This window comes from Polypterus senegalus, chromosome 6 (genome assembly GCF_016835505.1).
Source record: "Polypterus senegalus isolate Bchr_013 chromosome 6, ASM1683550v1, whole genome shotgun sequence".
Taxonomy (NCBI): Eukaryota; Metazoa; Chordata; class Cladistia; order Polypteriformes; family Polypteridae; genus Polypterus; species Polypterus senegalus.
In genome coordinates this window covers 110,313,245-110,339,147 of record NC_053159.1, presented here as the reverse complement: position 1 = coordinate 110,339,147, position 25,903 = coordinate 110,313,245, and the positions used below count along the sequence as shown (strand labels likewise).

General features: G+C 38.3%; 1 protein-coding gene across 1 annotated transcript in view; it reads right to left on the bottom strand.

Moving 5' to 3' along the window:
- Positions 1-13,725, bottom strand: part of LOC120531389 (NADPH--cytochrome P450 reductase-like) — a 78,213-nt gene extending 64,488 nt beyond the window's left edge. The window contains exon 1 of the mRNA XM_039756765.1: positions 13,636-13,725. The gene's annotated coding sequence lies outside the window, so the exon portion shown is untranslated. The remainder of the gene's footprint in view (positions 1-13,635) is intronic.
- Between the last annotated feature and the right edge of the window lie 12,178 nt (positions 13,726-25,903).

The following is a 25,903-nucleotide window of genomic DNA, read 5'->3' as shown; positions in this document are numbered from 1 at the left end:
TGATCCAGAGTTGCACTAGAACTAATTTCTTTGGTGACTGGACATGACATAAATAAATAAAAAAACCATTTCATCATATGCATCCAAATACAACGGAAATGCTGCAGATTACATTAAAACAACAAAACACATCTGAACATCTAATTCAACAAGCACTACCAGGATTAACCACTTGTCCTTGTTTTTCCCTGGGAAAAGCCACCGATCTAAATGCAGTCAAGGCTATAGTCATAATTTCAGCAATACTCTAATAACCTTCTCTCAATTTAAAACAAAAAAATGGCAAAATTACATATCATATACAGTGCATCCGGAAAGTATTCACAGCGCATCACTTTTTCCACATTTTATGTTACAGCCTTATTTCCACAATGGATTCAATTCATTTTTTCCCTCAGAATTCTACACACAACACCCCATAATGACAACATGAAAAAAGTTTACTTGAGGTTTTGCAAATTTATTAAAAATAAAAAACTGAGAAATCACATGTACATAAGTATTCACAGCCTTTGCTCAATACTTTGTCGATGCACCTTTGGCAGCAATTACAGCCTCAAGTCTTTTTGAATATGATGCCACAAGCTTGGCACACCTATCCTTGGCCAGTTTTGCCCATTCCTCTTTGCAGCACCTCTCAAGCTCCATCAGGTTGGATGGGAAGTGTCGGTGCACAGCCATTTTAAGATCTCTCCAGAGATGTTCAATCAGATTCAAGTCTGGGCCACTCAAGGACATTGACAGAGTTGTCCTGAAGCCACTCCTTTGATATTTTGGCTGTGTGCTTAGGGTCGTTGTCCTGCTGAAAGATGAACCATCACCCCAGTATGAGGTCAAGAGCGTTCTTGAGCAGGTTTTCATCCAGGATGTCTCTGTACATTGCTGCAGTCATCTTTCCCTTTATCCTGACTAGTCTCCCAGTTCCTGCCGCTAAAAAACATCCCCACAGCATGATCCTGCCACCACCATGCTTCACTGTAGGGATGGTATTGGCCTGGTGATGAGCGGTGCCTGGGTTCCTCCAAACGTGACGCCTGGCATTCACACCAAAGAGTTCAATCTTTGTCTCATCAGACCAGAGAATTTTGTTCCTCGTGGTCTGAGAGTCCATCAGGTGCCTTTTGGCAAACTCCAGATGGGCTGCCATGTGCCTTTTACTAAGGAGTGGCTTCCATCTGGTCACTCTACCATACAGGCCTGATTGGTGGATTGCTACAGAGATGGTTGTCCTTCTGGAAGGTTCTCCTCTCTCCACAGAGGACCTCTGGAGCGCTGACAGAGTGACCATCGGGTTCTTGGTCACCTCCCTGACTAAGGCCCTTCTCCCCCGATCGCTCAGTTTAGATGGCCGGCCAGCTCTAGGAAGAGTCCTGGTGGTTTCAAACTTCTTCCACTTACGGATTGTGGAGGCCACTGTGTTCATTGGGACATTCAAAGCAGCAGAAATGTTTCTGTAACCTTCCCCAGATTTGTGCCTCGAGACAATCCTGTCTCAGAGGTCTACAGACAATTCCTTTGACTTCATGCTTGGTTTGTGCTCTGACATGAACTGTCAACTGTGGGACCTTATATAGACAGGCGTGTGCCTTTCCATATCATGTCACATCAACTGTATTTACCACAGGTGGACTCCAATGAAGCTGCAGAAACATCTCAAGGATGATCAGGGGAAGCAGGATGCACCTGAGCTCAATTTTGAGCTTAATGGCAAAGGCTGTGAATACTTATATACATGTGCTTTCTCCATATTTTTTATTTTTAATAAATTTGCAAAAATCTCAAGTAAACTTTTCACGTTGTCATTATGGGGTGTTGTATGTAGAATTCTGAGGAAAAAATTAATTTAATCCATTTTGGAATAAGGCTGTAACATAAAATGTTGAAAAAGTGATGCACTGTACAATGCACTGTAATATACACACACACACACACACACACACAGCTATAGGGAAAGATGAATGCGGCCAAGTACAGGGATATCCTGGACAAAAACCTTCTCCAGAGTGCTAAGGACCTCAGACTGGGCCGAAGGTTTACCCAATTGAGCATCCCTGGAGAAACCTAAAAATGGCTGTCCACCAATGTTTACCATCCAACCTGACAGAACTGGAGAGGATCTGCAAGGAGGAATGGCAGAGGATCCCCAAATCCAGGTGTGAAAAACTTGTTGCATCTTTCCCAAAATGACTCATGGCTGTATTAGCTCAAAAGGGTGCTTCTACTAAATACTGAGCAAAGGGTCTGAATACTTAGGACCATGTGATATTTCAGTTTTTCTTTTTTAATAAATCTGCAACAATTTCAAAAATTCTTTTTTGTCTGTCAATATGGGGCGCTGTGTGTACATTAATGAGGACAAAAATTAATTTAAATGATTTTAGCAAATGGCTGCAATATAACAAAGAGTGAAAAATTGAAGGGGGTCTGAATACCTTCCGTACCCACTGTATTATACTAACTCATCATAAAAGGTAATTAATATTTATAAAACAGATGTGGCAAAAAAAAAAAAAAAATCCACACCATGCGTTTTAAAAGCTTTCAGATTCCAAACAAGAAAATACATCTTTCTTGGCAGTTTGTCTTTTTTCCTAATTTTACAGATTTTGTACTCTAGTAAATTATTCTGAAAGTAATGTTGAAGGATTTATTTGCTCTAAAGGGCACGCCTATGGTTATTTGATACTTAAATGTTCACTGCATGTGTGGAATCTAGCTTGCTCTGAAATCAAGGTTGTGGACAGGCTTATCTTTTAACCATGACCCTTAACTTACTGTACCTTGTATTATTCATCTAGGTTCAAGATTATTAGGAGTGAAGGCACTGACAACACATACGCCCACAGTGTGCACTTGAGTTTTATTTTTACATAAAGGTTAACAGTAATATGTCTTAAAGTAATTTAAATACAGACAAAGACTCATTATCACACCGCAGAATATGTTCAAGTTCAATAGCTGCAGTTTTGTCTATAATGGCCCAAACTATTCATTAAACACATGCATGTTGTGGTGCCGTGGTTGAATAAATAATCAGAAAGCTTGCACGCACACATTATATACATTTTTATGAGACTGCTCCTAAACTACCTCAAAAGTAACTGGCAACAATAGAGTTCCAAATGCAGAACACTATCCAACATCAGTGGACATGACTGTGTTTTACCTATAGATTTTGTTTAAGTAACCAGGAGCTATTTAATAATTTGCATCGCATGGAAATGCATGCATTCACAGGTTATTAAAACTACAAACTGAGGCTACCCAATTACGGAGATGAAAAAAGTTCACACATCAGCCATCCATATTTCACGCTTGAATCTTCTTACCCAATTTACAGCATTTACAAGAAGTTTTCAAAATTTACAGCTGAAGCTAGGGTTCAAGAAAATATACAGACAAGTTCTCATAGCACAAATTTTAAAAGGCACACTAAAGTATACTACAATCTAAATTTACTTAAAAAGACAACCCATGTTTTCCTTTTTTAAAGAACTACATCAACAGCCCTAGCATAAGGTTTTCCCAAACCATTTTAAGGCAAGGACCTCCAAAATATTATATTAGCTGGTCAGGGGTCCTTCAGTAATATAAACCAATGCTATAAAGTTGGGCATGATCTTGGATTCTGCTAGAAGTAGACCCACTGCATTATAAAATCGATAACAGCAGAACGGTTATTCAAAGCCAAGTATGGCAGAACATTGACAAATATCATGGGATAGCTCTAAGCCAGGGTACCCAAATTTTTTTCCTCCAGAAATTAAAATGTTTTGTACTATTATTTTTAGTATATAACTAACAAGCATAAAACAGTAATATTTTCTTTAACAACCCTAATACTGCACCTAGTAATATTAAAAATTGATTATGGATAGCTTTTTGTTAGGGTCTGTGTGCCCCCACCCCCCCAATTCTGTACAAGTCAAACAAATTATTATTACTGTAAAGAGTAGTGTGATTTGTTATGGAATTTAAGAAGGGCTTTCAATAATTACATTTACAAAACATAGTTGAATTTTAATGCAAATCAAAAGCAGGAGCAAAGTAACTTACGGGTTACATACAAATTATGGTCAACAAAGAGAAGAATAACTAAAAGATGGTTCCCAAGTCCGCATAAAGGCGGAGCGTGCTTTATGGCTGTCTAATTCTGCTTTGAGGTTCAGCCTGTTCCTGTAATTATCTTTTAAGAATTAATGAAGGTAATTTAACACTAGCAACTCTAAAAGCTTTCTGCTGTTAAATAATATTTTACAACACTAAAATGAAAATGTTAGATACGTGCATTTACTATTAATAATTGTTAACATTCGTCTTTTTTCCTCATTGTGTATTCTGCACTAGTCTGTCAATTACCAAAACTATTCTAAAAGTAATACAACAAATATATTTGCAAAAACTACAAATAGTGTAACACTGGTAGACCAAACCCAAGAGACACACTTTGTAGACTGCATGCATCAAGACAATTCACACAGCACACATGTTTCACAACACACTCTTCTGCAAACAAACCATTAGTCTTAGCATGTCTTTGTAGGACAGACACCATCCTGGCATGAATCAGCACAAAGATGACTGGTGATTCAAGGCGACTGGTCTGTGTCATTCTTGAGGTCAGGCGAGTAACAGAGGAATGCAGACTCACTGAGTACTGCAAGGCAGAGCAGTGGAAATGAAATTCAACCTAGCATGGAGACTCTGGTATGGACACTTTATAACTAGAGGGTCCTTTTTAAAGCCCACCAACTGAGAACTGTAGCACTAGTCTAACACTACACTGATAGAGAACAACTTTCATACAGCAATTGCAAAACATTTTTTAGTTATATTTTGATGTACTTATTAATCCCAGAGGGGAAATTGTCATTTTTCTTGACCTTTGGAGACCTGAGCACCGAATCAGTCATTGTACACTTGTGGAGCAATTTTCAGGTTAAGGCCATTGCTGAATGGCCCAACAGAGTAGGGTCCCTTCTTGCAGTAACAGGATTTGAACCGGCAACCTTCCTTTAGCCTCAGAGCCACCACTCTGCCTTAAAACCATATTTAAAAACTACATGAGGCCATTTATAGATCAACTGGAATTCATTTCTTTTCTTTAAGAATTTCCGCCTTGCCAGGAGTGCCTTGCCCCACTTACACATGAGGGAGGACCCCATGGGACACAGCTGGAAAACCACTGCTCTAGAATTTCAATGAACTTGAGTGAAACCGCTTTGAAACCGAACATTTGCAATAAAAAAAAAAAAAAAAAGACAGAGATCATAATGCAAAAAAAACAACAACTAATTTTTCCTGTATGATGCTTCTTTCTTGTAATAAAAAAAAAGTCAGCAGTCATCTCATTACTAAAAGCTTACTTCATAAGCTTAAATAAAATTACAGATGGATCATACAGTACAATGTAGCTGGTTTTATACCAGTGCAAGTCACAAACCTAGCCCTGCAGGCATAAAAGTGGTATAACAGGATTATACAAGAACTTATGGGGAAAAAAAAAAAAAGTTTGATTGTATTTTTTAGAGCAACAAAATATTAAATACTATTAATTTACTTAACTTGCTTTTTCTATTAACGCAGTAGTGTAAAACTAATTGGGAGAGGGGTCACAGTGAATGCAAGTTTTTGTTCCCAGCACTTCATTAGTAACCAGTTACTGTTTCTAATAGAAAAATACCCAAAAATCCATTAAGAACAGAAAACAAACTGCAAACTATGTGTCACTATGCCACACTCGGAACAATTTGGGGAAAAAGATTTGCCCGTGTCAGATAGTTTTGGATTTATAATTTACAGTCCTTTAAAAGAAGCATTAATAGTAAAATATATTTTTTTTTCCCCATAATGTTTTATTATATATATATATATATATATTTTACACAATATCCTACAGTACATTGCTTAAGCAGCAACTTATGCTCAAATGCAAGAATTGTAACCCTTTCAATAACAACTCAATGGGAAAGCAAATCTTAATAAAATCGACAGAGTTTTCAATTTTGAAGTTTCAATATACTGTACACAAGTAGTACCGATTCTGTTCACATGGCTCTTTGAACCAAGTAGGGGATAGATTGAGCATCAAGTATGCAACAGACTTTACATAAAGCACAAACATTTATTGGAGTTTTAGCTACGAATGAGAAATACAACTTCGAGAGGTTAGTCTACTGTAAAACAAGAAAGCAAACAGGCAAATTAATTTTAAAAACTCAAAAAACTGGTATGATGTTCATTTTAAAACAGAACAAAAAGCAGTAAAGAGAATACCACCAACGTAACTTTCTCCACAAGTCTGAATGTGACAAAAGTAAACAGAAACTATGGCTTGATACATACCCAGTTACTTGCCATTCAATGTTTTTACAAACAAAACCATGAAACCACTATGCCTCAAATAATAATTAATCTTATTGGTGGCTCTGAGGCTAGGGATCTGCACTGTAAATCGGAAGGTTGCCGGTTCGAATCCCATATTTTACCTAACACTGTTCCACTCCATCTGAACTAGTGTAGTGCGGAGGTATCACCCACTGCATGGCTACACTTGGGTCCCAATCTGGGATCCTGAGTTGGTTTGTCGTGTGGTGGGTGCGGCAATGCACTTTATCAGTGAGTGCTCCTAACCTCTCTCTCATCCACACCATGACCTGTATCTAAATTACTTGAAAGCCTTTATGCATTGCAGCTGTAGAAAGCAGAAGTGAAAGTGGAACAGGCAACAACCAATTTGTTACCCTTGCTAAGGTCCCCCAGACCACTAGAGCACACTGGGTATTAGATTTGCAGGAGTATTGGGTAGGACAGGCAGTCTAGCCCTCCCCAATCATACTGTGTGGGGTGAGAAGTCTGCAGGGAAACCTAGTGATGCTAGTGGCAGCTCCTCAGGGGTATGTGCAGACCTATAAGCATTGGACAGGTAACTGGAGAACATTTGTGAAGGCTTACCCGGAACAACTTCCTGATCTGGACTTAAGAATTTGCAATCAGTATACAGGGAACACTTGAACTGAGAGGAAGCCACTGCTAAGTGGCTGAACAAGTAAAGGAGGAAGATTAAATAGGAAGGTCAAAAGCTTTGGTTTTTTGTTATTTTAAATCCATGTGTTTCTGGGATAATTGTTTTGGCTGTTAACCTGTTTTGGTTAGAAAACCCTTTTCTTGCTTTTACCTTTGCTCTTTTGGGAACAAGCACCCCCTATGGTCCACACATTTAAAAAAAAAAAAAAAATACTTCAACATCTTTATTCTTGCTTAAGGAATGAACATATTCTAAATGTACAGTGCTTATAACTTTCATTTCACAAAGAAACTCCCATTTTTGTACTTTAAATACTTTTCAACTTCAGTCTCCAATCAGGAGGATGTGGTAGGTCAGAGATGCAGAATGTGATTGGGTTAAATTCTTTTAAACCACATGTGTTAATACGCACCTGAAAACAAAGCGACTACATCTAAGTCTCATTAGTGCAGCTGAAAGCTAACAAAAAGGATCTTGAGATAATCCATTACTGAATGCTTAATGTAACTGAACCCTGGTTATAGGAGCGTTCAAGTTTCTGTGTGTTCAAATTGTGCTCAAGTACAACTATTGTTACTCACTATAATACTTGTCATTTAAGACTGTTTTTGAGGCTGGTTAGTAAGTAATACACAACCAGTTTGTTTTTGAAGACTAAATGAAACACGAAAAAAATATATATATATAAGGAAGCAGAAAAGTACACTATGGTATTTTTGTTTAAATTATACACATTATACAAAATGCACAAAGACGCATGTTGCAAATTAAATCATGGGTATTAAGGTAATTACAGACCCTAGTCTTGCCTGTGTGGAGGAGTGCCCCGTCCAGGGTTGATGCAAGCACTGTGTTTGATTCAGACGGGTTGGGGGAAGTCTGTCTACCAAAACCATGAAAAGCTGAAGATGGATAGATAGAGGTTTTTAACATAAAAATACAATAAAATAAATTGCTTGTTTTTATCAGCAAATGTTTAACAGGACTAAATTATTACATTCAAACTTGTTAGGATATAGGCATTTTCAGGTCTGCTACAATTTATGGTAATACTGTACATTAAAGAACTAACTTTAACTGATGCTAGAGTGAGAAATCTAGATTAGAAATTGTGACCACTTTGGTTTTACCAATGGCTTGGCTTCACTCAAACCTCCAAGGTACCTTCATCTTGTGCACCACATGGGTGGGTGGGGTGAGAGGAACCAAGTGTTTAATGTCCCAAAGGGGGACCAAGCAGGTAGAAATTCTTTCAGAAACTTTGACTCCCTAACTATCAGCACCTAGACCACATCCTTGTACTACAGATGTAATTATTTAAGAATTTATTTAGTGCCACCATCTTGTATCTTGATAATTTTCCTGGAAATGTCTTTAAAATATCTTTTGTAAAAATTGACAGTTTCTCAATTACAAAGCAGTTTTCTGAAATGTATTGGTTAAGAAGTTTATACTATAACAGACCAAAAATTAATTTCTAGTTATGGTTACTCAGGCCTATGAAAAGATTTGTATTACGCCCACTTTTTGGATTTGAATGCCAAATTGAGCTTTAACGATGGATTTATTATTTTCATCCCAGTAAGGTAATTCTACTTCATATGTTTGCAGTAATGAATATTAAAAGCACTGTTTACTTACCAAAATTATCAAAGAACACTCTAGCAAAACTATAGTGCAAAAGACAGGTAAATGAAAATGAAACAGTTATCTAACTTGCAATATAATATGTTTTGCTGCTTCCTTTTCTAATAAAATTGAGAAGGTATAAAAAAAAAAAAAAATCTCGCTCGCCTGCCCAGCACCTCCCTCTCTCTCCTTATCTCTCTCGCCCAGCGTGTACAGCGAGTCTCTCTCTCTCTCTCTCCTTATCTTGCTCGCCCAGCCCGTCTCTCTGTTTACTACAGCATTGTGACTGTGTGTGTGCGCACTGTGAAGTGCGAGTCCCCATCTTGCTCCCCAAAACACGAAGCTGAGTCTCAGTACTTTAACACTAGTTTTATTCAGCTTGAAACAGCAACAGCGCTGTTATTTATTGCAGCGGGATCTTTATAATGTTCCTTGTATGACCCCTTGACGACAGGCGCTTATAGCATGTCTGCAATCTTTTTGGATGCGCTTATACGGCGAACTGCTACAGCGCTGGGAGACTGCGATTGCTTTGGGACACTCTTTCGCGTGTCGTCCTGTTGGGTGGAATCCCACATGAGTTTAGAAACTCACTCCAGCCATGATTCTTTTTAAAGGTAAAGTGCAGGTTAATTTGTATTATGTATTTTACTTTATATTTTGTCTTAATCATTTTTATATGAATAGTTTTGGGTTGTGGAACGAATCATCCGAGTTTCCATTATTTCTTATGGGGAAATTTGCTTTGATATACGAGTGTTTTGGATTGCGAGCATGTTTCCGGAACGAATTATGCTCGCAAACCGAGGTTCCACTGTATTTAAAAAAAAAATAATTAAAAAAAACCCACACACACACACACACACTAAGCAATTCCTAAATAATAGTTTAAAACACATTCAATAGTACTGAGTCTATTAGTAGGGCACACTTTGGGGCTGCCACTTGCACAAGAGCCATTTGATCCTGGACAAGTGACCCTTTTCATTTAAAAAAAAAAAAAAAAGTGTATTTTCAAACTAATACAAACCTGAGACAAAAAACAAGAAATCGCTTGTGCCTTTGAATTCTTGATTATTTGGTCTTAACATATTTGCTCTAAGAACCTTTACCAGGTTTTCTTTTGGCTGTGTAAGCTGCCATCAAGTTTGATGGGGTCATATCAATGCAAGAGTACAGAAATGTTAGGTTTACAATGGACACTTGTCCCTGTAAATTCATTTTTAACACAATGACACCATCATTGGGCAGCCTGCTTAGGAGAGTCCCATTCTTTTTATATCTTACAACCACTTTATTTTTGGCCTCCCTCTCTTTATCTCATTGCTCCTCTTCACCTAAACTGTTTGCTTTTCAATCCACATGCCCAAACCACCTTAGTCTGTTTGTCCTTAGCACAACACTCATCATCCCCCCCTCCAAGACCTTCTCTTAATTGAGCATTCATGTATAACACACTCAGTGACACTACACACATCCATTTGATCATTCTTTGTAGCTTTACTTCATGTTCTGCTTTCCTTACCCATGTCTCTTTCCCATAGAAAATACCACTCTTCACATAACTTTCAAACTCTGTCCTTCAATTTTAGGGGACTCCTTTAGTAGTAGGGTGTTGAACCTTGATAGCTATTGTGGAAGCAATGGGAAGTCAAGCAAAATTACACTTTTATTTTTAACTAAAAGAATTACAATATGCAAGCTTTTGCGGCACCTCGGGTACCTTCTTCAGGCAAGATATAATCAACTACATCTTCCCTGAAGTAGGGGCCTAGGGAGACTCTTAAAATTCAAATGCATGACAGTTCCTAGAATTTCTTCCACACACTTCTCACCCCTGTCACCACTGCTATGACCACACTCTTATTTGCATTTAGAATTTAAGCTAAGTTGGAGATCTTCCATACTGACTCCAAAGTAACTTATATAAAGATTAAAGGAGATAGGATTTGACATTGTATATACATTTATTATAACACCAACACTTAGTGGTGAAACATGCATTACAGCTTGAGAATCTTGGTTTAATGCTGCAGTAGAACTAAAAGATCCTCATAATTCTCTTTTAAAAACTGATTAGTCATAGTGTTCAAGGCTCTTAGCAATACCCTTAACCAATGTTGTACACATATAGATATGCATCAGACTTGTAGCTGGACTGTTAATATGTCCAGTCTCTCCATATCACTCAAGGCAATAGTTTTGCTAGATCTGGAAGAATTTAGGTCCAGTACCTACCTGCATATCAAATCAGTTGCTACATATGTTGTACCTGCTAGCTTACTACTGCTTGGAGTGCATTACTCATGCCTCAGTGTATGTATTCATGTCGAGTGAGCTCTGTATGAGCAAACGCATTATATGGATGTGCATGTGCATGCACTGCAGTGAACAACAGCACAGAAAAAATCATTCTAATACTGTCAACTTTGCTGCTCACAGCAGTCAGTTAATAGCAATCACACCATAAACAATACATTCTGGAAGAAGAGATGATTTTTTTTTTTTTTTTTAAATTACAACTTCCAAAGTTTCTTAGCTTTTACTTTCTACTATCATTTATTTAACGGCACATACAGTATGGTAAACTCAATTGCTTGTTTTGTACATCAGTCATTTTTACTACCATTTTCACAATTTTATTTACTATAGGTAGGTGGTACTATATATATATATATATATAACATGAGGATTGTTTGTCACTTCATATAAAATGTTATTTAATTTGAATGTTGACACTTTTCTCAGAACAATGCTTAATTGGCAAGTATCTGGCAAATCCTAAAACTGGCAGTGGTTTAGATCAATGTACCCCTAGTACTTTAAAAATAGGTCAGTTGGGCAGAATGCAGAGGGGGGTCCGCTTCCCCTGTCTTGGTTAATTTTTTGCAATTAGCCAATGCCTCTGCAATACAGGATTCTAGAGTATGCATACATTATGCATGGTGCAGTCTTGACAAATATTCTTGCATGCAGTAATTTCAGTAGAGGCTATGGCAGAAGGCACACTGTACATGTTTTAACAAAAAACACACAGGTAGCCTGAACAGCTGTATAACACAAATGGGTATCTTATTTACCAGAAATACATACATACATATTCTGGTTATATTTTGCATATTATAATTACACATCTTCACTTCCAGTTCTCTCTTTTTGCCCACAGACAAAGGCACAAACGTCTAACCAAACAAGAGCAAAAAGCAGTCTTATTACGAAAGTTACTTTTCATAATTTCTTTCTTATCTAAAACTGCAATATCCATGTTTTTTTTTCAATAAAGCACAGTGGGAACTCTCAGAATACCACAAAATGAATTTCCAACACTTATCTCCCCATGCCTCGATTATCACATGTTGGTAACATCTAGTCATTAAAAAGCAACAAAACAGGATTGGAGCAGTTTCAGCATTGTAATGTAATACTGAAGGAGATAATACCAAAACTTATGCACCTTTCAAATATGAACATTAAAAGCTGGAATTTCAATTTTATTAGCAACTATTAGCTGTGGAGTACATGGTGATAGATCCAAAACATTGAATTCTGATTTGTGAAAAAAATATACATTTATGCAAAGTTCAACCTGGGCATACAAAAATTGATTCCAGACCCTGTGTTAGGCTATAGCGGGTTGGATAATGACTGACTGACATTTTCAAGTTTGCAAAATACATGTACAGACTGTATAACCAGAAACAAAAGACTATGACAGACTGCTTACTTCTAACCCCATTACTTGGTATCTTCCATTTAAAGTCTATTACACATTAGGGTTCAGGGTTTTAGTTCTGTGCGAGGGTATGCACCAGTGAGCCCTGTGATGGATTGACACATTTCCTAAGGTGGGATTTTGCTTTTGATTTGCTGCCTTGCCAATACAGGCTCCAGCTAAAAGCATCTCTTGAATTACACTGAGAATGTTCCTTTCTGCAGGATTACAAACCTTCCAGTAAATGCCATCACAAGGTATTTTACAACCCCACAAATGTTGGAGGGAATTTCAGTAAATCAAAACAAGACTATTAAATAAAACAAGCATTTTTCCAAACACAGACTTAAAACAATGTGGTAAAAGAGTACCCTTCAAGAGGAGACTGGACTAATCTACCTTGCGGTCAACGGAAACGATATATTTTACCTCTTTTAAGTTTGTCACTACCCAAGTGACACTCTTGCCTAATTAGGGTATTTAAGCTTATAATATGCTATTCTGGTAGACTAATCGAGTCATCGTGCCATAGAAATAACTACTTGAGAGTCCCATGAGCGCTTCTCGATGTAACGTTGACAGTTTTCCCCGCGAGTACGTGCAGGTGACCACAACTGACTTCCAGTTACTTTGTCTCACCTTTGCTTTGTCTATGCGCAATTACCAAACGGGCATGCTTTCTTTCACCGCCGTATTCTGTCGTACTACCGTCAATGATGCATACATCTAATACACCATTTATTCAATTGTATGTGTTTCTTGGCCACAAAGGATTATCCAGTCAGTGTTACAAAAGGATAAAGACTAGCATGTGAACTACAATCACATTCAGGTTTGACACACGGTAACCCCGAAAGATAGAACTGCTTACCCTGTTCTTGAATAAAGGATACTTCTTGATTGCAAAATCAAAGCAAACAAACCAGTGAATGATCAAATGAACCCTAACTCATTTACTTCTGTGATTTACATGGTCAGTTTATACGACAAACGAAAATTTACGTCAATATTTGAAATGCTTAACTGGATCATCATTAGCCTACCGCAAGTTCAATTCCAGAAGTTTAACCCTTGCCCGTGACGACACTGGTCACGCCGACATTAAATTCCTCTTTTTGAAGAAGAAAAAAAAGTAACCATGTTCTTACTGTAAACGCGATTAGAATGAATGATGAATGAGAATAACCAATAAAGGAACCCGACGTGCCTGTTCAATTCAATAACACAGACAACCAATAAAGTCAATTACATAAGCGCTGATAGTTACCGTTTCCTATTTGCTTCGCTGTCTCGTACCGGGTTCTTGGCTGTATCACCTTAACAGAAAAGTTCGCCGCTGCGCAGTAACTCTCAAGAGCTAAGTCGTACCACATTTATATCGAGACTCTCATTTACGTGTATATGGTGAAAATCGCATGACATTGCAAAAGTATGAACTTGAAATCAGTAATAAGGAAAAATTAAAATGCTGTTTTCACGCGACATAAACAGTTTTTCTTTTTCCTAGCGCGCATTATAATGTACTGGTTTTAAACCGCTAGATGAATCTCCCTTTTATAAAAATGGTAAAGTCTGAGTTGCGTGCTGAAATGACGTAATATGTTGAAAGCGTGGCGCTGTCACGGAACTTCAGTGTATCAAGTGTGTGAGAGGTTACCAATAGGAGTTGGGAAAGAATTTAAGGAGAGAGGTGCTCGTCTGTTTGGGAGGTCGACGCCTATTAACTTTAGTGAATTATGGCGGAAAGAAGAACAAGAAATTAATTTTGTAACGTGAAAAGAGGATAGATAAATTTAAACGCCGTCGTATGTGACTGCATAACCTTTTTTCATTCATGCATACATTCTGTATTTGAGCAATCCGTCAGTGCACCCATCTAGTTTATACTTCGTGTAAATCGGTATTACCATGCATAGGCCAACATGATTATAAAATGAGCAAAGTTAACAGATTTTCATGTGTTGGATATTTATAACACGTGAGTGTACATGACTAGAATTTGATGTATAATCCACGATGCAGCAACCACCAGCTTTGTTGGTTCAGTGATCTCGAAGGTGATACCTAAATGTACAGTGAGGATTAGTAGACTACCGCGATTATTGATGATTTTGTCATCAGCTAGTTAATCCAGTTCAGGGATGAGGTGAAATGGTACCAAAGAAAAAGTCATTTTAGGTCCCATGCATACAGTCGCCACCTAGCCAAGCCTGCATGTCTGTGGAATATATGAGAAAAATACATAAAGAATTAAGTAGGAAAAAATCCACGAAGAGTTTGCCTTGGCCCAGGATTACTATGAATCCATGCCACCCTCGTATAATTAATTTGTTTCAGGACATCATCAGTAATCTGCTAAATCAGGGCCCTTAAAATGTTGCACCAACTGGTTAGGACCCATATTAATATAAAATACTGCAAAGCTGAGCATTATCTCAAATCATGGTTTCTGCTAACAGCTGTTCCACAGCATGATTTTGGACAATGTCAGACCTCCTATTCAAAGTGAATGCTGAAGTGTAGCAGATTATTGATGTGTATATGATCAAATAGCACATGATAGCTCTAGACTAGGGTACTCAACTGTTTTTCTTGGTGAACCACCCCACCTCATATAATTGAAATATGCTGTGCCACCATTTTTTCAGTCATAAATTAAGGAGTGAACTCTTACTAGGCATAACTAAAAGTGGTACAATTCCCCCTCTCTTTAATATTGCATTTTGGAAATTTTAACAAAGGATTTTTAATAGTTTTTATGTGTTTTTTTTAATATTCTATGTATGCACCAAATGGATCTTCTATACTAATAAAATGCAAAGCCCTCACTGACTGACTGACTCACTGACTGACTCATCACTAATTCCCCAACTTCCCGTGTAGGTAGAAGGCTGAAATTTGGCAGGCTCATTTCTTACAGCTTACTTACAAAAGTTAGACAGGTTTCATTTTGAAATTCTACACGTAACGGTCATAACTGGAACCTACTTACGTACATACTGTATATACGGCCATAGCCTGCAGCTCGGTCGCTGTGTGAGGTGGAGCTGCGTCCCTCATCATCACGCCTCCCACTTGAGTGCCTGCCCATATAAGGCCGTCCGTCAGCAGCAATCCAATAGACACGCTGCCGCTAAATATTTGCGGGTGAAGGACTGTGCTTATGCAAACGAAGATGAGATGGTCAGGGATAGACTAGTGTTTGGCACAAACTCAGTGAAAGTGCGAGAGAAACTTTTAAGTGCCGGGTCTTAGCTAACATTAAATAAAGCTGTGGACATCGCAAGATCACACAAGATAGCACAAGCACAGCTGAGAACCTTCAATGCATGTACTCCAAGCGGCTCACGTGAACTGACTGTGAACGCAGTACGCAGACAACAGGCAACAGCTCCAAAGAGCGCTGAACAAAAAACGCATTACACAATTGAGACGGCAGCAAAAGAATATGAAGCGAGTGACGCATACAAGCATATTCATAAGTGCAGCTAATGCGGAAACAAAGCACACGGTGAAAAAAGTCAATGTGGTAAAGAAACGGAAAGAATATCTTATTTATAAACGGCGCAAATACATTCACATGTACTTAACCTATATTACAACTATATACACATATAAATTAGACACCCAGACACACACAATCCCCAGACGTTCCCCAGTCCTTTATCTGAACTTTTGATTTATATAAAGGAGAGTTGGGATCCGAGAGACTGTGTTTGTGAAGGGATGGACAGTTAAGACAGGTGGAGGAGTCACGTCATCATTTCCCGTCTCATTCACCTCATTTCATTCACTTCATTTCGCTCTGAGCTGAGCTCTGCAGCTGATGCGGTCTTGATGTTCTTTTTCTTTAGTGTTTAGTCTTCTCTTCTTTACTGATTTATATAAAGAAGAGTTGAGATCCGAGAGACTGTGTTTGTGTGTTTGTGGAGGGGTTGAGAGTTAAGGCTGGTGGGGGAGTCACGTCATCATCTCCCCTCCCATTCACCTCATTTCATTCACTTTATTTCGCTCCGAGCTGAGCTCCGCAGCTAATGCGGTCTTGCGGAAACAACTTTGTGACGCTGCCGCCAAATACTCACAGAAAAATCCACAAGTTAATAGACATGCTGTCGCTAGAGTTACTCCACACTCTGAATCCTCCAGGCACTCCTGAGCATAATCTAATTTTCAAGGTTGGGGCACCAATAATGTTACTGAAAAACTTACAGCCACCGAAACTTTGTAACGGCACGAGACTTCAGGTCACGTGTCTGCAAAAGAACCTAATTGAGGCAACTATTTTTACTGGCAGTTGCTCAGGGGAGAGAGTTTTTCTTCCTTGCATCCCCGTTATACCCTCTGATCTCCCATTTCAATTCAAATGCCTTAAACTTGCAGTAAGGCTCTGCTTTGCAATGACAATAAGTCTCAGGGACAGACCCTACAAAAGGTTGCCATTGATTTGAGGCAAGATTGCTTTTCACATGGCCAACTATACGTTGCATGCTCAAGAGTAAGCTCGCACAGCTTGGTCATATTACAACCGGAGTACTTAACTGACAACGTGGTATACAAAGAGATCCTTAACAAATAATTATTGGTATATTTTCCCTCAGTTTAAAAAGGTTTACTTTTCTTCTTAATAAAAATTTAAAAGCAGTACTTCGCCGCTGCGAAGCGCGGGTATTTTGCTAGTTACTAATAAAAGGAAAAGCCCTCACTGACTGACTGACTCACTCACTCACTCATCAATAATTCTCCAACTTCCCGTGTAGGTAGAAGGCTGAAGTTTGGCAGGCTCATTCCTTACAGCTTACTTACAAAAGTTAAGCAGGTTTCATTTCGAAATTCTATGCGTAATGGTCATAACGGTCGACAACGTCCACCATGTTGAACTTTCTTATTTATGGCCCCATCTTCACAAAATTTGGTAGGCGGCTTCTCTGTGCTAACCGAAACTGATGTACATACTTATTTCGGTGGTATGACGCCACTGTCGGCTGCCATATTGAACTTTCCAACGGTCTTTGTTACTTATGGGCCAATCTTCAAGAAATTTGGTACGTGGGTTCCCAACGCTAACTGAATCCTATTTACGTACATATACACGTCCATAGCCTGCAACTCGGTCTCCATTTGAGGCAGTGTTGGGTCCCCCATCCCCACACCTCCCACGTTGTTGGCTGCCTGCCTATATAAAGCCGTCCATCGCTCCGTTCTCTTCATTCCCTTCCTTGCTTCGCCACGGGATTCACGTTTCCCTGCTGATAACTGTAGCCTTTTTATTTAATCCATGGCTTCTCTGCTGTTTTATTGTTCGTTTATTACGATTATAGTTATTGTGTTGGTATTTTAGAATTACTTTTACATTGTTCAGGTACCCATTTCCTTTGTCGTTCCAACCGTACCCCCATTAACATGTCTATCGAAGTGAGCTCCATCGATCAAAGAACCATCACTTACCGAGTGGTTTCCATGCACGGAGATGGCACCTGCCTTTTCCGCTCTCTGTGTTACATATTGCTTGGCCATATCAGGCTCACTCTTGATATTCGGAGAAACATTGTGTCTTATGTATTGAATGACTGGGACAGGTTCAAAGTGTGGACTGATGACGGTACAGGAGATAATTGTACTACACAGGAGCACTATAAGAGTGAAATGCTTAAGCCCTTCACCTATGGCTCTGCATGTGAGTTGATGGCTGCCACTGAATTGTTCGGTTGTCGCTTTCAAGTGTACCGAAATGGCCAAATATTTTACACCTTTAGACAACCGCCAATGCCTCTTAAACATCTTAGATTCACAGGTGACGATTTCAGTAGTGTATACTTTGATGTTTATGAATGTTTAAACTCTCAAAAGCTGGATGTGAAGTTATCGATGAAACCGGTTGTATACTTACAACGCTTGACAGATGCCGAATGTCTCTTCAACACAAGTCCTGAAAATACTGTTGTAATTGAAACAAACCATGAAACTCAACCGATTATGACAGCAGCAATCCAAGCTGTGAGATTTGAGACAAGATTACTGTTCACATGGCCAACTGTAAGTTGCATGCTTAAGAGTAAGCTCAGCGCACAGCTTGGTCATATTACAACCGGAGGGCCGAACTGAAAATGTGGTATACAAAGAGATCCTTAACAAATAATTATTGGTATATTTTCCCTCAGTTTAAAAAGGTTTACTTTTCTTCTTAATAAAAATGTTAAGGTAGTATTTCGCCGCTGTGAAGCGCGGGTATTTTGCTAGTTTTTAATAAATTATGTTTAATGAAAAAGCAGGAATATGATTTGATATGGAACAAAGAAGCCTTTCAATACTTTACATTTTCAAAATGTGTACAGTTACCTAAAGTTCCAGATCAAAAGCAGGAGAAAACAACTCACAAGTTACATGCAACTTAAGGTAAAAAAAAGAAATGATTCCAAGGTAATGTAAAGTCTGAACCTGCTCCACACTTGCTCAGTTATGTTTCTAGTTTCAGAATGTTCCTATGTTTATTTTTTAAGGAAGGATGAAAGTTACCAAATATTGACATATTTGTTTGTAATAAAAACTTTTCTGCTGGTGATTAATATTAATAACAGTAAAATGAAATGTTAGATATTTATTATTAATAATTGTTAACATTCTTTTGCTTCCTCATTGTATATTTTTCTGTATTAGTTTGCCAATTTCTAAGACTGTTGTGAAAATGTTGTAAAAAGTAAAAAATATTGTAAAAGGACTGGACCTGAAAGAATGAGAGTGACAGAGAGACACATTGGGCAAACTGCTCATGTCAAGGTCAAAAAGACAGTACTTACATGTTGCAACACACACTTTTGCAAAAATCCTTTAGTCTCAGTGCATAGTTGCTAGGCAGTGGGTATGGATTGTCTCAATTAGTGGGGAATGAAAGAGGAAACCTCATGGGCATGAGTTGGCATAGGTGATGGACACGGAATAGGAGAATAATGTTGGATGAGTGAGATGGTAATGGACACTCAGTGAAGCTGTAACATGGTCCTAGTATTTGTTTTAAATCAAAATACCAATATAAGCATTGAGAACCCATTGTAACTTGTTGGTAATTTTGCAGAACAACCATTGAAAAAGGGTAGTGCAGTGGTAGTGCTTCTGCCTTGTAATAAGGAGATTAGTCCAAAGACATGCAGGTTAGATGGATTGGTGATCCTAAATTCGACCTAGTGAGTGGTTGGTGTGTGTGTGTGTATTCACCCTACAATAGACTGGCGCCCTTTCCAGGGTTTATTCTTGCCTTGTGCCCTGTGTTAGCTGGGATATGCTATAGCAACCCCCGTGACCCTGTTCAGGACTAAGCGGGTTAGAAAATGACTGATGGACTGACTGACCATTAACAAATTGCAATAGTTCAGTTGTCTTTATATGTAGGTCATTCTAAGGGCATAAAAATGTAGCAAAGTACTACCATATTAGACCTAATGATGTAGTATAGTACTGCAAATGTCAGGTGACAAAATGAAATCTTGACTACAGCATGAATGTGAGTTTCAACATTCAAATATCCACCAAGTGCAACTCCATGGCTCATCATACAGGACAGTGGCATTATGTTGCTGAATCTAAGGTTTAGTGTTGAGGAGTCTGACTAGTGTTTGGAAGGTGATTCGAAGAGAATTAATTCACCTTTTTTATTACTGAGATAGAGGAAAGCTTCAGACATTCAGGCACTGAGATCAGTGAAGCAGGCAATCATTTTGGCCTTGGCAGATAGGCATCAAATTAGGAGTGAAATATGATGCCATGTTAACCAATAAAATAAACATGTGCCAGCATATGCAGTATAGTAAACATAAAATTTTCAACAAGTAGACGACGTTGAATGAAACCAAGGATGTGGGGCTACAAGAGGTAGATTCACCAAAGATCTCTAACTGCATGCAACTGGAGGTATCAGGGCATCCACTCACCGCAAGTTCTTAACAGTGCAACATACATCTTTAGATATTTCAAGAGGTTGTTTTAGCCAGTGTGATCAAAACGAACAGTGAAGGTTAAGGAGTATAACAACAAGTGGAGAAACCATCGTCGATTCTATATACAGAATAAAGTTGTTCTCAAGTCTGAGACATAGAGAAGGGACAGATTGAGAGGAAATGATACAATAGAAGAAGGAGACCCAAGAAAAGTGATCTTACCTTAAAAAAATTAGTGTTATGTAACAGAAGATAAGAATTTTTTTTTCAGGTGAAAGATATTGTCCATAGTATGGAGCAAGATTCTTGAGCTACTTTACTGTTTTCAAATAACTTAAGATCTTAGAGCACTTTAGTGATATAAAGTGCCTGTACTCTGCAAGTTTAAGATCAAATGTAACCACGCTACCTTTCATCCCTATCTTATCTTGTTAACATTTAGCTATATTTTACTGTATGTAATGCAGCTGACTTATGTGAAGGAAACTTTTGTGGTGTGTCACTCACAGCCTCACCCTTCTGCTTTCTATATGTTCTTTTACCCTTGGCCACTCCTTGGCCTGAAAAGTAAACTGTAAACACTTTCAGAACTGATCATGATTTATAAAGATTAATGGAATTGAAACATTTTACTGTAAAATGCTTCCAGGGTAAACAAGGCAGCTACAATTTGGAACAAAATACAAACTGCATATGGTACTATGCCTTACTGTAGAATTATTCAAAAGAATACTCACGATACTAACTATATTTGACTTGGATGCTGTTGAAATGTGACTTTTTTATTTGATTATTTACTTTAATTAAAGCATGACCAAAAGTATGACTGTTATGTTTTAAGGGTTTTTGATACTACAAATTTTATTTCTGTAATCTTTTTTGCAGCAGATCACTTGCTCACCTACCAACGACCAGAGCAATCTGGTTTTACACTTAAGAAGTCTACCATTGAATGCATCCTGGCACTGAGGGATCTCATGGAGTGCAAATGCTAATATCAGCAGAGTTTCTTTGCAGCCGTTGTCAATTTTCATAAGGCATTTGACTCAGCTGATCGAGCTGCCCTGTGGTCATTCTGAGACTTCAATGGATCTCCTGAAGTTGCTGGATATTATGGCTGGCTTGTACATTGATACTGTGAGTGCTGTGTAGTGGAGACAGAAGCTCTGCGTTTTTCATAGTTGATTCTGGGGTTCATCAAGGATATGGTCTTGCTCCTACTCTGTTCAGTGCTTGTATGGACTGGGTGTTGGGCAGGGTCGTGGGGTCCAGCCACTGTGGGGCATCTGTTGGTGAAGAAAGATTCACTGATCTTGACTTTGTCAATGATGCTGTGATCTTCACAGAGTCAATGGAGGCTCTGATCTTAGGAGAATGAGACTGTCTCTTCGGAGAATCCTTGGGTACCACAGGTTTGACTCTGTGTCGAATGAGCTGTCCCAAATGAGTCACATCGCCTGCATTGTGAGGAAGCGTCACTTATGGCACTACAGCCATGTGGCGTGATTCCCCAAGGGTGATTGGGCTCACAGGATCCTCATTGTTGAGGACCCATGTGGCTGGACAAGGCCAAAAGAATTAGTTAACACCTGTAACATCTGGCTGCGGCAGATTGATGGTCATTTCTGGGCACTGAGACTGGACCGCATGTCTGCCTGAAGGGTTGCCAACCAGGATCCCAAGCTGTTTTGAAGTGTGGTGGGTGTGGCAATGCGCTGTACCAGTGCATGCTCCCTGTCCTGACATGACCTGACCTGACTCTTTTTGCATTTATCTGACTTACTATTAATTGCTATTATTAATTATAATTGTTTTCAATACACACAGTTATGTTGTGTGATGTCATTGCTTAGTTAGATATAAAAGATATCAGATATAAAGCACTTGTATTGCACAAATTTCTGGATTCTTTGGACAAATATACTAAGTGTGTATTTACAGATTTTGACTTTGATTTCTGATTTGTATATTGGGGCTTGGTGTTGTGGCTCTTGTGATTTATTTTGATTTGACCCTTGCCTATTTACATACTTGTACTATGTTTATTGCTGATCTCCTTGGGCCTCATGCATATCGGCGGGCATAGGATTCACACTAAAATATGGCGTATGGACAAAGCAGAAATGTGCATACGCACAAAAAAATCCAGATGCATGAATCTGCGCATACACCAACTCTCACGTTCTTCCGCTCCATTAATTCCGGTCAGCGTGAAAAGTAATATACATGCACGCGCCTGCTGCCACTCCTCTACTCCTCTCAGAATTACACCTCTTTGAATATGCAAATCAATATAAATAGTCCTTAAGCTCAGCGTTCTGTGAAAAGACAATGGCAAAATCATGGGATAAAATAGAAGAATTTCAGCAAATACCAAGTGGAGGCAAGGAAAAACTTACTGTTTGTTGGTTTAAACAGTGGTATAAACAACAACAGGAAGTTGATTGAGAGACATAGAGTGTCGGATAAACTCGAAAGTTCACAAAGTTGCACAGTGCCCAAAATAAAAAAGAAGTTGTCAGATATCAAAGTCGCCATGAAAAGGTGAGTCGTAGCCCAACATCTAATAGTCATATGGAAGCAAAAACTCGAAATGTCAACTTTAATCTCAAAATTTTTACTTTAATCACGTAGTTTATTTTGTCATTAATGTAGTACGTCATAAACTTCATCTCAAAATCATTTACTTTATCAGTTTCACAAATACAATTGTAACTAAAGTAGCACGTTAAATGTTTTGTATCGTATGTATTGTTCTATGTGCTCTATGTGTGTGAATCACTACGTGCTTCTTAAACAAGCTTTCTCTTCCTCCGACAGGACACAGAATCCATTACATTCATGATATTACAGCTCTCTGAATAAATTAAATACTGAGATATATACTTGATATAATTTTCATGATGATAAGAATTAAGTATTAATAGTGCTCACTTGCATGTGATCAATGGATAGCATTGAATTTTAAAAAAGTATTTTTCAGTCAACATTTTATTTCAAAAATTCTAATAGACAATGCCTCTCGATGGTCCAAATGCTATCAGAAAGCTTCATAATCTATCAAAAACCTCGGGTGAAGCAACTTGCACTAATTCTGAATGGTCCGGACCATTTAGTTATCCTAGGGAAAATGTGCAGATACTCATTTTCAGTCATACGAGTCTCATTTGCACTCAGTGACTGGTCAGGGTGTCTAGCCCATCACCTTGGCTCCATGAGAAGACCAAAGACTAGGATATATACAGCAAAATATATTGAACATGTTAACGTTTTTCTCAGTATTTCAAATGGGGCTATTGACATGAAATTTTCATCCGATGTTGGTAACAACCCAAGTAATCCACACGTACAAAGAAATCAAAATGAATAAGTTCATAAATTAAATTGTGTAATAAAGTGGAATGACACAGGGTAAAAAGTATTGAACACACTTACTGAAATGTATTTAATACTTAGTAGAAAAGTCTTTATTTGTATTGATGGCTTCAAGATGCTTCCTGTATGGAGAAATTAGTCACATGCATTGCTCAGGTGTAATTTTGACCCATTCTTCCACACAAACGGTCTTCAGATCTTGAAGGTTCCGGGGGCCTCTTCTATGAACTCTGACCTTCATTTCTTTCCATAGGTTTTCAATTGGATTCAAGTCAGGTGATTGAATTCTACCAACTTTATTTTCTTTCTGTGAAACCAATTGAGAGTTTCCTTGGCTGTGTGTTTAGGATCATTGTCTTGCTGAAATGTCCACCCTCGTTTCATCTTCAGCATCCTGGAAGATGGCAGCAGATTCTTACCAAAAATGTCCCAGTACATTTATCCATTCATCCTTCCTTTAATTATAAGAAGTCTGCCAGTACCATATGCTGAAAAACTTCCCCACACCATGATGATGTGCAGTGCCATTTCTCCTCCAAACAGCATTTGCAATGACAACCAGAGAGTTCAATTTTGGTCTCATCTAACCAGACTATATTCTTCCAGTATTTCATTGACTTGTCCAAATGTTGTGCAGCAAACTTTAAACGAGCTTCAACATGCTTTTCCTTCAGCAGTGGAGTCTTGCGCAGTGAGCATGCATAGAAGCCATGGCGGTTGAGTGCATTACTTATTGTTTTCTTTGAAACAATTGTACCTGCTAATTCCAGGTCTTTCGGAAGTTCTCTGCAAGTGGTCCTTGGCCCTTGGACAACTCTTCTGATTATTCTTTTGACTCCTCTGTCAGAAATCTTGCAAGGGGCACCTGGTTTTTTTTTTTACCATTTTTTACCATTACCAGGTTATGGTAAAATGATGTTCTTTCCACTTCCAGATTATGACCACAACTGTGCTCACTGGAACATTCAGAAGTTTAGAAATACATTTGTAAACAATGCTGTAAGAGCACACTCATCATGAGGTACTTCTTTTGTGACACCTTGGTAATGAAAAACCTTTTTTAAAGGCCATCAATTAGGACTAAACCAGCTGTTATTAATTTGCACGGGAGGGGTGGCAGTATAACTTTCTAAATACTGACAGATTTCGTCTGGTTTCTTCGGTGCCCATACATTTTTGCACCTCCTTTTCTTTATGTGTTCAATACTTTTTCCCTGTGTCATTCAATTTTATTACACATAATTTATAGACTTATTTGTTTTGATTTCTTTGTATGTGTGGATTAGTTGATTTTTTACCGACATCTGGTTAAAATTTCATGTCAATATCCCCATTCAAAATATAATTACTGAGAAAAACGTTGCATTCATCGTGTAATTCATTAAATTATTTAATCAAATAATTGTGAATCGATCAGAGGTTCACAACCGCCCCCGAGTCCCCGCGCCACAACTACAGCATAAACTATCCCTAAAAAGGAAACAAACTAAACGTATCTCTTAAACGGGTACTTCGAAAGAATAAGTTTAATGAATTGAATGGAAATGCCTATCGCTAGGCAGCAGCACTATGAGTGTGCGCATGCATATTACGTCCGAGTGTATCCGGTTTTTGTCCCGTCCTTGGTGGTGTCGCCAACAAGTTATCACCCCGGAAGAACTTAATTACACATACTGTATTTGGTTTGATAATAAAATAAAATGTAATCTTCATATAGCGAATAAATACAAGAAGGTGATACATTTAATAAAATGTTTGTCAGGTTCTAGCTGGGGCTCAAATAAATCAAAACTTATTAACAGTTATTGTAGTATGATAAGATCTGTATGTGATTATGGTAGCCAAGCTTATGGAATCAGCTGCGTACAGACGCGATGTGATACAAACTCAAGCTTTACGGTTGTGTTGAGAGCATTCCCTACGACCCCATTTCTAGCTTTACAGGTGGAGGCAGTGGAGATGCCTCTGGAATGCAGAATAATTCAATTAGACCTTAACTTATGGGCAAGATTAAAGAGTCGGGGAAAACAACTTTCAAATAAGAACATTCTGAATTATAGTTAGGAGTATGATTCTCAAAAGGCGATTTACAGGATTCGGTAAACGAGCAGGATTATGTAAAATTATTAACGAAAAAATTGATAATATAATCTCTCAGTTTGCCCAACCAATAGTTGGTTCCTAGGAAAGCCTGCCATAGACGATATCCTTTTGGAACTGGAAAGGGAATGA